The sequence below is a fragment of the Rattus rattus genome, chromosome 4 (genome assembly GCF_011064425.1).
Source record: "Rattus rattus isolate New Zealand chromosome 4, Rrattus_CSIRO_v1, whole genome shotgun sequence".
Lineage (NCBI taxonomy): Eukaryota > Metazoa > Chordata > Mammalia > Rodentia > Muridae > Rattus > Rattus rattus.
The window spans coordinates 157189564-157204532 of NC_046157.1; the positions used below are offsets into that span (position 1 = coordinate 157189564).

A 14969-nucleotide genomic window follows, 5' to 3' on the forward strand; every position below is an offset into this window, starting at 1 on the left:
GACCTGAAATACGGTTCCTCTTAGATTTGGTAACCATATGTTAAAATGGCAAATTCTATGATCTATGCTTGCTGAAACATAGAACATATGACTGCTTGGATGTACTTTGTATGTTGTATATGTGCACATGGCATGTGTCTATGTTATATGTATGCTATCTGAAAGATGCCAAAAATAAGTAAGCAATGACTTCCTAAGAGTATGATAAGATTTAATACTAACTGTATAAGAGAAAAGCAATAAATAAATTTAGTAAAATAATCAGACATCTTGCCCACCTGTATCATGTCTTAATTCAATTCCTTGAAAACACATATCACATTGATGTGTATAATGCATAGATCATAACTCATCCTTCCAAAATGTATGAGTCCGTGTTTTTAATAAATGTATTCAGATGTTCAACTCAATGGATGCTCTACAAATGTATAAAATATTTTAAAGATTGATTCTGGTGATGTGGCACCCTCTAGTCATACCGTTCAATGCCACTTGGCAACAGTCACTAGTATATGCCCTGGGATGAGTGAGTCACCATAGCATGACCCTGAGAACAAAGGCAGATGCAGAGGACCACACATATTATAGCATACCACTTAGTAAAAATGTCTCAAAAAAGAATGCATGGAAATATTGAAAGTGGATAGGTGTCTGCTGTGGCTGAGGAGTGAGGAGAGATTGAGAACAGGCACGGGTGGTCCACTGGGTTGAAGGAGATGTTCAACACTGGTCCATGTCTAGAGTTGCACACCTGCATGGATTTGCTGCAACTGCTGAGTTGAGCAGTTTAGAAGAATGAATTATAATCTAGAAATTATGCACGCCAGCACATTTTATGATATAATATTATGTAAAGCTGTAGCATATTTTAATTTCAAATGAGATTATCAGATAAGTGTTTTTTATTGTTTTCTGTATACATAAGTTGGCATTTCTCAGGCTAAAAAATTACATATACATATAAGTGTGGGTACTTCTCTTCAGTCACCCAGGAGTATGTGTTTAGCAATGATATAAACCTAAGCTTGTTTTAAGACTTCAAGACAAATTTGAAAATTTGATAAGCATTTCGATTTTAAAAATAAAAATTAAATAATGTTACTCATGCACACTTTTCCTTGGGCATTCTACTTTTCTTATCCATGTTGTAGTTTATATTTACTTACACTCACACATAATTCCTTAGTGATAGTGGCAACTTTATAGTTATTGTCAAGAATACAGTGAGTCTATAAAATCAACAAAAATATCCCCAGATTTAATTATCTGAAGTACTACTCATAAATGGGCATAATTAGCTTGGAATCATTCTGAGTAGAAATAGAAAAAAATTAAATGATGTTCAACATTTTTATAAACTACTCTTAGCTTTTAAATTTTAGAAATCAAACTAAAATATAATATCTAATCAATTTTGATGATGCTTGAATTCTCCAAAGAGTCTTCTAAAGTGGGATATTTTTCTATCCTTCATGAATTCCATTCTACTGTGATTGAAAAGAAGATACTTAAAAACTTAACAACACATGACAGCACTATAAAGTATCCTTACTTAACAATTTACTTGGAAAAAAATCAAACTATCTATAACAAAATTAGATTACTTCTCCCTATTTGAATCTAGAAAATGCACTATGGCCATTTGAGTTATTAAAGATCCAATTTGGCCCTTTGTGTGACACTGATAAAGTAATTCCTATTTCCTTAATCTGAAGAGATAGGTTTGGGAAAGTAACTGACCGAGTCAACCCACAAGTCTCACTGTCGGACAGAAGCTCAGGGTTTTATTTACAGAAATGAAAAGAGGAGGTTTTCCCTCCAAACAACTGAATAATAAGTTTGTTAGAGCTTCAGTGTCCTCCAGACACAGCAAGGCTGATGCACGAATGAACTCACAGAGATGGCGATAGCATGCACAGGGCCTGCAAAGGTTCAAGCCGGATAAAATCCCAGCACTGAGTAGAGGAAGTGGACACAAGTCCCACCCCTAACTAAGAAGCTACTGATGGTTGACAGCTACTGGGAGAGGCAAAATCTGTTTTCTTCAATGGAGTGTCACCAGGTATCAAGCAAATTCCAAGGCAGGCCTCACTGAGGTTCAGGAGAGGTTGGCCAACACAAAATGGACTCCATGTATTTTGCCCATTTGTTTGTTTGTGCTTTTGTTGTTTGGCTTTGGTATTTTGAAGAGAGAGAAAGACCATGCAGTTGAATGGAAAGAGGGAGTGGGATGATCGGGGAGGAGTTGGAATGGGAGGAAATGGGGTGCATGAAATTTTTTTAAACAAAAGAAAATTATAAAACATTCATGAAATTAAAAAACACCCAAAGTTAAAAAAAAAAAACCTCCAATTTTATGGATTGGAAAAACTAATATTGTTAAAAATATCTCTACTACCCAAAGTGACTTACAGATCAATGCAGTCCCCATCAAAATACCAATGACACAGAACGCCACCAACGTCAACAGAAACTAAAAATCATGTGGAATCACCAAAGACTCCAAGTAGCCCAAGTCATCTCAAACCTGGTGAACAATGCTAGACATGACACAGCACCTGACTCTGGGAAACAGGCCAGAGCCGTGGTACCCAAAACAGCATGGCACTTAGAAGCACAGTCCAATTAAATGAAAGAAGAATTCTAAAACCAAAGCCACAAACTGAGAGCCAACTGATTCTCAGTAAAGGCACCAGAACATCTCCCAGGCAGGATAAACTCTGCTGAGAAAACCAGACATCCATATGCAGAGGACAGAAACTGACTATTGTCTCCAAAGGTCAATGCAAAATGAAGAACTGAGTTCAATTACCACCTCTGCCTATTAATCTGTGAGACCCAGTACTGAGTCCAGCTGGCTTGTTTTGGCATTTTGTGGAATGCAGATGTTGCTGATATCTGCTATTTGGATTTATTATGGAACTTAAATACAAGTATAATAGCTTTCAAATACTAACTGTTCAATACCAAGCAGCCACATCTTCCTGCCAGAGACCCTGTGGGTGGTACTGGTATCGATTACAAGAGAAGGTTCTGCAGTCAGGGTTATCAGTTCAGTTAGATGGCTGGACAGCTGAAACATGTAGGAACAAAAGGGAGAAGAGAAAGCTGCGCCAAATTTTGAAAGTTCTCTGGCTTTAACTAGTAAACTCTGCATTTCCTTGTGTTGCTCAAGCCATTGTTATCTTCTTATTCATATGACACATCCTTTTGTAAATGACTCAGTTCTTCCTCAGCCGCCCTCTACATGACCTTCCTCACAGAACAGGAACAGGGTTTTCTAACACCAGGAACGAAAAGCCAAAAAGCCAAAAAAGAAAAATAAGTTTGAATCTCTCTGCCTGACCCTGGAACAAAGCGTTTCAGCATTTTGGGTTCCATTTCCTTTACCTACAAAATGTATAGACTTCTACTAGTATAAGGATAGATAGTGCTCAATAAATGTTGGATTCAAATTCCTTTAAGCTGTGAGTTCTCCGCTTTGCATACTCAGAGACTGTGTGTAGGAAAACTGAAGGGAAGCTGGACTGTTAGGCAATCTCTGGAACATAATAAACTTTGACTCCCGCAGGGCTATGTCCCTGAACACGGCTAAGGGTATTTTCTGGAATCAGGAGGTGGTCACACACAGCTTTTTAAATACATGCAGTTACTGGGCCACCTTGCAAGGCAAAGTGGGTGAGCTCTTGGGATGACAGCTGTGGGAAGAGGTTCAGGAACCTCCCAGAAGAACATCTCTCCACAAGCTCAACAGGAGTCTGTTAAACCCTTTCTAGCTCATACAAGCATTCAGAAGTACTGTCATTGTTCCAAGGAATTTACCATATTAATTCGGAACTATATGTTTATTTTATATGTATATGATTAGATATATATCTCTATATTAATAGAATATATAAAGAAATACTATTAAAACTCATATAAACCCCATGAGTACTTTTATTTCTTCATTTTAAATGAGGAACTAAACACAGGAAGATCAAGGACTTTGCCCGAAGGCACACAGTTAGAAAAGAAAGTCACATTTATACCCAGGATACTTGAACCAAGGTTTGGTTGTAACATTCAGTCATATCAGGTTATTGCAAAGAAGCAGTACTAAGAAATGGGTGCTGGTATGTCTGAAGACTTTCTCATTGGCTGCTGCTTAACCTGCTATCCATCTCTCTACCTCATATGTTATAAAACTTCAGCTACACAAAATAATAGCTCTTCTTAATAGACTCTACTACAGTTACATATTGATCTGTTACTCCATTCTGGATAGTGAGATTTATTTGTAAATTACCTGAGGTCCATTATCAGTTCATAGACAAAATATTCATTGATCCACAAGAATAATAAATTGAAACACATAGGAACATCATAGACAAACTACTCAAAATCAAAATTAAGAGAAAATATTAAAAGGATTCAAAGTCTATTGAATCATTTAAATGTAAATGGACTAATACTCTAAAGTAAAAAGGAAGAGATTCTTAGATTGCATCAGAAGGAGCAAATCCTATGTGTTCTCTAGAAGAACCCTGCTATCAAAATAAAAACACATAAATCTGAAGGCAAAAAGAAGGGTAAAAACATCAAAAATATATAAATAAACAAAAGTGATTGCCTATAATGGATTCCAGCTTGAGCTACATAAGATCATATTTCATCAAAAAAATGTATTAGACATAAAAATAACTCTTAATATGGAAATCAGGCAATTCATCAAGAATACCTACCTATAACAAATGTATAGGTATCTAATTAAGAGTTTCAAATGCATAGAGAAATAAACTGCCAAAAACCATACAAAAAAGAATCTTTTCGTAGTGCTTAATGAAGCAAATTGATGAGTACATGTAATATTTGAATAAGACATTCCTTTCCGGGGTTGGGGATTTAGCTCAGTGGTAGAGCGCTTGCCTAGCAAGCACAAGGCCCTGGGTTCGGTCCTCAGCTCCGGAAAAAAAAAAAAAAAAAAAAAAACATTCCTTTCACAACACTTTATATGAGTTGTCATTTCAGTGTATATGAAAAATTATTTCACAAAATCAACATTCATTCATTCATTACTTTAAAAACAGAAAAAAACCTTCAGAAAACTGAAATAGAAGTTCATTTAGTAATTGTAATTCTGTAATTGTAGGGCATGTACCAAAACTTACAGAGAGTAACGTTTTAACAGTATAGTAATGAATACCCCACTACTGTAAAGGACAAAGGGGGACTCTACCCTCTACACCTACATCCGATATTTCACTATATGCAAAAGGCAAGTAAAAGCTTAAAACATAAAAAGAAAAACAACACAATTCTATTATTTAGCAACCTATGCATCTATGTAAAGAAAATTAAGGAGTTTATAATAAAAACTATTGAGCCGTGAGTAAAAATAGCAAACTATCAGAATAAGTCAGTATGCAAAAACAACTGTATATTTGTTTGCTAGCAATAAGCAATTTAAATAAGTTTAATGACACTTACAATAATATTATCAATAAAACAAAAAATGGAAATAATCACTCAGTGATTAAGAATAATTGCTATTCTTAATAAGCTATTCTTAATTCCTCTTGCAGGGGACTATAGCTTTCTTCCCAGACCCAAATGGCAGTTCACGACCATCTGAAACTGTAATTCAAAGGGATCTGACACCCTCTTCAGGCTTCTATACAGGCCTGATCATACACACATACAGGCAAAACACTCATGGAAATAAAATGAAAATATTTTTAAAACATAAAACAAGTGGATTTGATAAGAGAGATTCAAGAAATCGTCACTAAAAACTATAAAATATTACTTAAATTTTAAAATACCCAAATAAAATGAATAGCTATACCATATTCATGGATTTGAAATATCCAATCTCATAAAGATGTAAATTATCCCAGACTCCTTTACTGGAAGTTATTTAAACTATCCACTGTTTGGAAGGCAATTCAATTCTCATTGATCATCAGGGAGGGATGAATGCCAGTGCTCAATAGGTTCTCTGGCTCCCTTTCTCTTTTTATTTAAATTATTTATTTAGATTCTCAGCCCATATTCAGGGTGGATCTTCCCTCCTCACACTTACTGTGCACCCACAAACACACACAAAATGGATAATTTTTAAAAGTAAGGAAAAACTATGCACAGGACAACCCATGGAATACAGCTTTGTGGAGTGGAGTGACATCAACAGTAAAAATAACTAGTAAACTGTGGTTATGCTGGGTACTGCACAGTGTCTCGTTCTCTGCACCATTTTTAGTTGTGGCTCCCAGGGTTAATCACCTGCTGCTGTAAAAAGAAGCTTCTCTGATGGGGTTTGAGAAGTGAATTGATCTATGGGTATAACAATAGGTCCCTAGGAGTTGACTTTATACTATTTCCCTATAGCAGAATAATAGTACTAGGTTCTCCCCTAGGGCCTAGAACCTGTCTACCCACAGGCTCTTGACCCAGATGATGATGCCAGGCATAGATTGCATCTTGTGGAGCAGACCTCCTTAATCCAATCATAAAATGGTTGGTTTACTCTCACGATATTCATCCCACTACTGTACCAGTGGGTCTTTATTTCCAGGCGGGTCCTTATTGTAGTTGTCAGGGTTCACAGCTGAATAAGATTAATAATAACCTTTCTCCCCCCAGCAATATGCAGAGCCCCATCTAGCACTGTGAAAGCTAGCCGGTAGGGATAAAGCGTAGGTTCAATGCCAACATGATCTCTCCATGTTCTGTGATTTACATAAGTGCTGTCTTCAGCAGTGGGGTCTTACCATTAAGTTCTGTGATCTCCCTATCACAACCCCTCCTTCTAAAGCTCAGGAATGATTAGGGAAGAGGAGACGAAGATGGTAAGAGCTAGAGGTGGTAGACATTACAACGGAGCAATGTTTTCCAGGTGCAACCGGGAAGCCTCATATATGAACTTGCAACGGTTGTGACAACATGCATAAGACCTGTGCAATCTCAAGCCAGACAAATTCTCTGCACTGAGGGAAGGGGTGATGATGAAATCTCAGTTCAACTGATGAACTATTGGCAATTGATAGCTGACAGGAGGAAATGGATTAGCTTTCTTTTAATGTGGTTAGTGTTCCCAGGTAGGTCCATGCACCCAAGATTGTAGGGAACATGAACTGGACTCGATGGGTGTAGAAGAAGAGAATTCAAATCTGGATGTGTATGGAATAGGGTGGATCTGGGAGGAGTTTGGGGAAGGTAATATGATCAAAGTATAATATATGGGATTCTCAAAGAATTAATAAAAACCTTTTAAATTAGAAATTCCGAAATAACCAAAGATATTAATAAACTGTATGAGACCAAAAATATAGTCCCAACTAGGAGGAGATGAGGAAACTGTGTTTGGATTTACAAGTCTCCTTAGAGAGGAAAGGAAAATTGTTTGATAGTGTCAACCAAGGGAGAATGAACACGGCAGTGCCTCTTTGGGCAATAGGTGGCTTCAAGTTATTCAGACTTCAGACAATGGGCCTCAGGAAATGCTGGAAAGAAAACAGAAGAGCTCCAGAGGAAAACTCAGTCCCAAATATGTGGAAGCACTGACACCAGGCAAATGATTTCAAAAGATTGTTGCAAAAGAATAAAATGCAAGGGAAAGAGATGGATTCCAGGGTTAAAATGGAAGGTAAACAAAACAGACCTGCAGAGGGAATGAAGGCTGATTAAAGAATAACGCAAAATGAAACAAAAAAGCTGTAATTTATCCAGTTGACTCCATCTTCAAATTCTGCATTTGAACCAATATTGATATGAATGTCTGCTGAATATGCATTATGCAGATAAAAAGAAAACACCCTTGAAATACACACATTATGAAAAGTAGGTATTGAAGAGCAAAAGAAATCATTTTTTGAGATATTTTAAACTGTAAGACAACTGAAATCACTCTGTGTATGGTCAGAAATACAAATAGCTTTGCAATATTAACAAGAATATATGACAGAAAGCAATCCTGGCAACTGGGCTGGTAGTGGAAAGGGAACTCATGTGAAGAGAACGATGTCTGTAAGCCTCTGAAGCTTAACCCTGATTGCAGCCTTAGTGAATGCTTTAAGCCACACATGTAGTCTTTCTAATTCTTTTCATTGTAGAATCCTCCTTCCAGCCCATCGTGGGTCAGTGGGTCTTGTAGCTCCCATTGCTTAAACATATCCCAATTCTAGTACTTTGGTCATCACCCCAAAGTCATGATTATTTTTCTCTGACACAAGTTTCCTCCAGTAAGAGCCCCTGGTCTAGCCTAACCTTATGATCAATTCCCCATGATTCATGGGACTAGTTTTAATAAAACGTAAATGTTATCAGGCTTCCAATCATCTCTAAAATAATATCAAATTCCCTCCTATGGGCAGCATGTTCTGTGTGCATTAACTATGCTATCTAGTCCAATACTTCATTCTCCATCATCTGGCCCCAATGGCACCCATTCAGGGTCCCAGAAATAGTTCAGCACACTATCTTTCTAGAATTTTTTGCTAGTTCCCTGTGTGTGTGTGTGTGTGTGTGTGTGTGTGTGTGTGTGTGTGTGTGTGTGTGTTCTCTCTCTGTCTCTCTCTCTCTCTCTCTCTCTCTCTCTCTCTCTCTCTCTCTCTCTTTCTGCAGTATGTCCGTGTTTGTGTGAATGTGACCACCCATGTGTGTATTTTATGTGCGTGTATATGAAGATCAGAGGTCAAGACTAAGTGTCTTCTGTAGCTCCATGCCGAATTTTTTTAGACAGAGTCTCTCACTGAACCTGGAACTCATCTATTCAGCCAGTCTGGCTAACCAACAAGCACTAAGGACATGCCTGCCTCCAACACAGCCTACCCCTGGCACTGAGTAACAGATGCTCACTACAGTGCCCAGCTTTTACATGTGAATAGCTGTGACTCCATAACTAGAATCCTCATGCTTGCCTGGCTCGCACTTTCCTGACTGAGTCATCTCCCCAGCTCTTTTGTGGTCCCATCCTTGGCTCACACATTAGACACGCCTCCCTGAGGACTCCAATCTTGTAGAATTTCTATTGTATTACCCCACTTGCTACCTTCAGAGCATTTTTCTCATTAGAAATGGCAGAGCTGTGTATCAGTCCATCGACCATCTGTTTTCCGCCCTCAGTGTGACCATGACCTTTCTGAAGGAGAACAAATGTTGGCTCTTCTTACTTCTGAGTCCCAGCAGCCACAGTACTTGGGTTATTGGGAGCTCTGAGTTAAAAATTTATGGAGTGAATGAGTGTGTGAATGAACAGATGGAGAAGAGAACATATTCTAATAGAATCGTTATACAATTGAGGAGTCAGAGAAAGGAAACTGGTAAATATGGATTGGTTGGGCTTTAGAAATGGCACTGAGAAAATAGGAAAAAGATGAATGTTAGTCATCAGATATTGTGATTATGGAGAGATAAATGAATGACCACGGAATCAAAACAAAGGTAGAGAGTTTAGTTCTGAGTGCACTCTGGATGGTGCAGCAGAGCTAAGGAAGAGGCTCACCTCAGAGCTCGTTCCTTAGGAAGGACATCCAGAATGCATGGAAATTTGGGCAACAATGCACTGCTTCTTCCCACAGATGCTGGAACAATTCCACCATACATGAAGGGTTGGAGGGTCAACCCAGGCTGTGGTTATCAGGTTGGTATGTGACACCGGCAGTGACTCAGAAAAGAGAACTGGGACTTGTGACTGGCTCTAAAGAAAGCCCAAGATTTGGCTCAGGAGACAAGGAGGAAGAACAATGCTGGACTCAGAGATGGGATTTTGAGTAATGCATATGGAAACATTAATTGCAAGCACATTTGCTCTCCCTCAAAGAAAGCAGTTGTGTAGGATAAAGAGAAGTGGGAGTATCTAGAAAAATCAGCTACAAAGGTATCAGATGTAAGAGATCCAATAAGGCTACAGTTAAAATGTGACTTTTAGTCCTGGGTATGAGGGAAGACACTGACATCCTGAAGCAGGACAGCCAGTTACTTGAATGTGAGACCAGTCTAACAACATGGCAAGACTTCCGACAGATAGGTAGCTAGGTAAATGAGAGATAGATAGATAGATAGATAGATAGATAGATAGATAGATAGATAGATAGATAGATAGATAGATAGATAGATTCAGACAGAAAGCAGACAGGCAGACAGCCACAACTCTAGGATTCTACTTTAGTTTCTTTTAAAATGATATTATAATGATTGTTTAAAGACATTCACCTAAAATCTAAAATGACTGTCTTTTGGGCTTGGAATTACAGGACATTTTTCTTTGAGCTTGCTTGAATATAGATGTTTTTTGGTAATTCTGGATAGATGCTTAAAGTTATTTAAAATTCTATGTAACATCTTCAGCTATCCTAGAAAAGCAGACTGGGGTCAGATGCAATGTAAATGACCAGTGGCTTGGCAGTCCTAGATGGATGCCTGAGGTCACCGTGACCAGAACAGACTTGACTTTTAAAATAATGCATTCCCCATACAAATTCGGTTACAACCATGTATTAATGGGGAAAGTCAAAAGGAGAGAAGCAAAGAAAACAGAATAGCCTGTCTCAGAAAAAGAAAAAAAAACCAGCTTAGGAGAAGCAGAAGTATCAACTAACCTGATGCTAAGTCACAAGAGATGAAATTAGGTCGGAAACCAAGGCTTGGTTAACCAAAATCAATGAATTAAACATTGTTTCGCTTGGCCATGCTGCTTACTTGGTGGTCATCTATATCTTAGGTCGGGTCTCTGTGTCATACCTGAAGAAGGTTGTAGCCCAACCCAAACCCTCCAGACTACATCCTTGCACCACTGAACAGAATATCTCGCTCAAGTTAATCACGTTAGGCAGCCCCGCCCACCTTCTCCATTGCCATACTCTAGAGGAGAATGGGTACTGAGGGATAAATCTTGCTTTCTGGGTTAGCTGTTTTGAGTGCAAAGGATCTTTGCATCTCGTTGAGAAAAAGAGTGCTGTCCACATTCTTCTAAGAGGACCATCACTAATGCAGGCTGTGAATCCCAGACCAAAAACCAAAGGGCAACAATCTCAAAGCTCGGGAAAGCAAGACAAAGCCAGCGGGATTTGGAGGGTAGTGAAATGTAGACCAGTAGCCAGCGTGAGGTGTGTTGAATTTGAAGATCTTAACCCTTGAGGCTAGCCACAGTTGTGACTGTTACAGCGAACTAAGACAAGCATCAAAGGCATTCTCTGTGTCTTATGGAGCCTGGGAAAGGACCTCAGGACAGTACAGCACGCAGAGGGAGCAAGTCTTGGTAAAGAAAAAAGCTTGAGACGGGTACTCCTAAAGTCTGTTTGAGTCTCTGGAGGACCCCGAAGCCTGGGCCAGGTACTGGAAGCAGCCAATGAGACCTCAACTCTCCTCTGCTGTCTCTGAGTTTGGAAGTCTAGCCAGGAAGAGCGGCCTGTTTGCTTCAGTGAATGGTGGTTAATCCATCTCTGTAACATGGAGCTTCCTCCACAGGATAAACTGATTGTTGGGACAGTTTGAAGATATTTGTTCACTCATGCATTTATTCATCCATCCATTCAGTCAGTCAGTCAGTCAGTCAGTCGGTCAGTCAGTCAGCCAACCAATCAACAGGTGTCTCACATGTCTGTAAGAGCTAGAAGATCTAAAGGAAACAAACCCAGTATCACTCCCCTCAAAGGGATTGGCTTCCCCTGATGGAGCATGGCCAGCATCACAAAAGAAAAATGTTTTTAGAGAGGACTTGGTGTTCATGATGTATAGAAGACTGACAACCCAGATTGCTAGAATCTCCTGGCAAGGGACTTGTGGTAAGAGATTGTGTAGATCAGGTTGGCCTGTGGGCATAACTGTGGGGGATTGTCTTCTGATAATCGATGGGAGGGACATTCAGCCTAGTGTGGGTGGCACTAGTCCCTGGGTTTGGGTCCTTAACGGTACACTAAGCATGTGTGCATCCATCGCTCTCTGCTCTCAACTGTGTATACAACACGGCTCACTGCTTCAAGTTCTCATGGCCCTGACTTTTCCCACTCTGAAGGACTAGAACCTGGAATAAGGAGCTAAAATGAACCCTTTCTCCTTCTCCCCTAAGTTGCTTTTGTAATGATATCATCACAGCAACAGAAGACATGAAACTAGGACAAAGCACAAGAAGAACATGGGTGTCAGAGTCAAACACAGATCCTGAGTCCACCAGGAGCAGAAAACCACAGGATTCATCTCAAAATGGTACAATAACATCTACCTTGGACACCCATTGTGGGAATTTAAGAGACACCTTTTAATCACTTACTCTCTGTTAGATACTCTTCCAAGCGGCATAGACTCATGACTTGTTTAATTATTGGAACAGCCCTGTTCCGTGGCTCCTAATAAAGGAGTGGTAACCTTTACTGCATAGAGGGGGAAATGGGGCCTGGGGATTTTAAGCAACTTGCCCAAGGTCACCCAGAAGCAAGTGATGAACACAGATTCAATCTCATGGAGCAGCAGCGATTTGAGCCTCAGCTTTTAACTGCCAGGTTGTTCTGAATCAATAACATTAAAGGACAACATGCTGTTCAAGACACAGTGCACACTCGACAACAGGCAGGCATCATGTGGTTGCTATGGTTACTGCAGATGCTGTGGTTTTTCTATGAACCACAAGAGAAAAATAAGAGACAGACACAACTCTGAATATATTTTTGAGACTGTAGTATGATTACAATATCTCTTCCTCCCTTTCCCCCCTCTAGACACTCCCACATTTCCCTCCTGGCTCTGTGTTTACAGTAACTATTACATGCATGTATGTATATATGCATATGTGTTCTTACATATAACCTGCTCGGTCTCTACAGTGTTACTTGTATATTTTCAGGGATGATCCATGGTAGTGGATAAGCTATTGTTGTGCCCTTCCCTCAGCAGCTCTATCTCTCCTGCTCTCAGGATTCCTTAGTTGCCTATGGTTCTTTGTGTGGAGTTAAGAGCAGAGAAAGCCTGAAGAAAGCCTCAGAAATTGAATTAATGTGTATATGCTAGGTGAATCCATCTCCCCACTCCCTTCTCCCTTTTTTCATGTATATGTATATGGTTTACATGTACATATGTGTGGGAGCACAACATGTATATGCAAGAGTGCCTAGGTGTATGTAGAGAGGTATGCTGACATTAGGAGCATTCTTCAATTGTTCTTCACCTAATGTATGACAGGATGTCTTGATCTAACCCACAGATTGCCTGTACAGTTAGTCTAGCTATGCAGCTTGCTCAGGGGACGTTCTGTTTCCACCTTCCAGGTGCTATAATTACAAGCGGGTGACCAATCCCACCCTACAACCACATGGGTTCTGGGCATCCCAACCCTGCTTGTATAACCAGCATTTTAACTACTGACTTATCTTCCCCAATCCCTATCATCTCATTTTGAAAAAAGAAAGAAACAGAAAAACATAAGAACATCATCATCATTATTCATTCATTCATTCATTCACCAGAGAGTAAGTCCAGGCTGCCACCTGTCAGTTTGAAGCCGCCCATCAGCATGAACTTCCCAGTGGGAAGGAGAGGAGTCAGGACCCAGCCACTGACTCGAAGATAATTGGGGGGGGGGGCAAGCAAAGCTGTCTGCAGTATTGCTATTCAAATAATTTCAGAGGCACTGAACTGTACACAGAGCAGAGGAAAGGAAAGGAATTTTTTAAAAAAATGAGAACTCTTTCATAAAATGAAAATCAAATAAGGACAAAACCTAGGAGTCAAACATCGCTCACACTTAGCAAGCTCACAGAATGCCCTGTTCTGTTACTAAAGGTGAAACTCTACACCAGTTAGAAGCCAGGGGTCTAGGCTGCTGTGGTTCCTAAGTGGAAGGTTGTCTCAAGGATCCTGCCAAATAGGTGGAAGAAGGACATGTATTCTAGCCTGTTAGGTTTATGGGAACGTGCTGTAAGTTCTTACATAAATACATGAACTTTATGTGGTCCTAAGAGAATGCTCTCACCAAGCCATCATCCACACCAGAACACTGCAGAAAGCAGCCCACTCCCAGAGTGGTGTGATACCTAAACACATATTAGATGATATGTCTAGTTTGTGAACAGGACAGATTACCTCAGACGTCGCTCCTGCACCATGTTTTCTGAGCATCTGTAAACCCTTTAAGGTGCGAAGCTTTCCCACTGAAATTGGAGTTGGGCAAAGGGGTTCACGTAGCTAGAGTACCTGGGGGTGTAAAATCTAGGAAAACGAAAGCATTTCCCATGAAGCTTGCTTGTTGCAAGACCTCTGGGGTAATAGAATAGACCCCAAGCCTCCTTCTAGTGATGCTTAAGACCTTTCTCTAAAACAACCATTTTAGAGACCATTACCTAAAGCAAAAAGTATTTTATGTATTTATCAAGAGACTCTTAAATTGATATACTGGAATCAAAGACATTTAGAAATAAGGTCTCTTAAAGGTAACATCTAAACTGTATTTGCATATGAGCTTAAATATATCCACATATTGAAAGACTGGTATGCAGTGGTAGGGTATTCATAATCAGAAATCATCAGAGTTAAAATTCACAAAGTTTGCTCTTATTCTCTTACTCTCATACCATCTTACTCTCCCATTCCCCTCCCACCCATCCCACCCACATGTTCCTGGCTGACCTCTCTTCTTTCCCTTTCTTTTATCTATCTATCTATCTATCTATCTATCTATCTATCTATCTATCTATCTTTACTCTATCCTCAACTCCCTTCCCCATGCCTTGAATAAACTCTCTTCTATAGAAAAAAAATTCATGAAGCTTTCAATTTAAAGATCTTAATGTTCTGAACAAAATATGAGACATCCTCACGGGGAGGCTGTATAAATAACCAGAAACCCTCAGAGTTAAAATGCATCTAGTTTCAAGTTAAAGGATCTCAAAGTTCTGAACCAAACATAAAATCACACCGAAGGAAAGTAACATAGCCGCAGGCTGAAATACCAGACTTTCTTCCTCATCTTTGCCATTGTTACCACTCAATAAAATAGA

The 14969-nt window shown here is 39.5% G+C and overlaps 1 protein-coding gene across 1 annotated transcript in view; it reads right to left on the minus strand.

Annotated features, from left to right (window-relative positions):
* Positions 1-14969, minus strand: part of Dner (delta/notch like EGF repeat containing) — a 279772-nt gene that overhangs the window by 67486 nt on the left and 197317 nt on the right. The gene's annotated exons all lie outside the window — the stretch shown is intronic.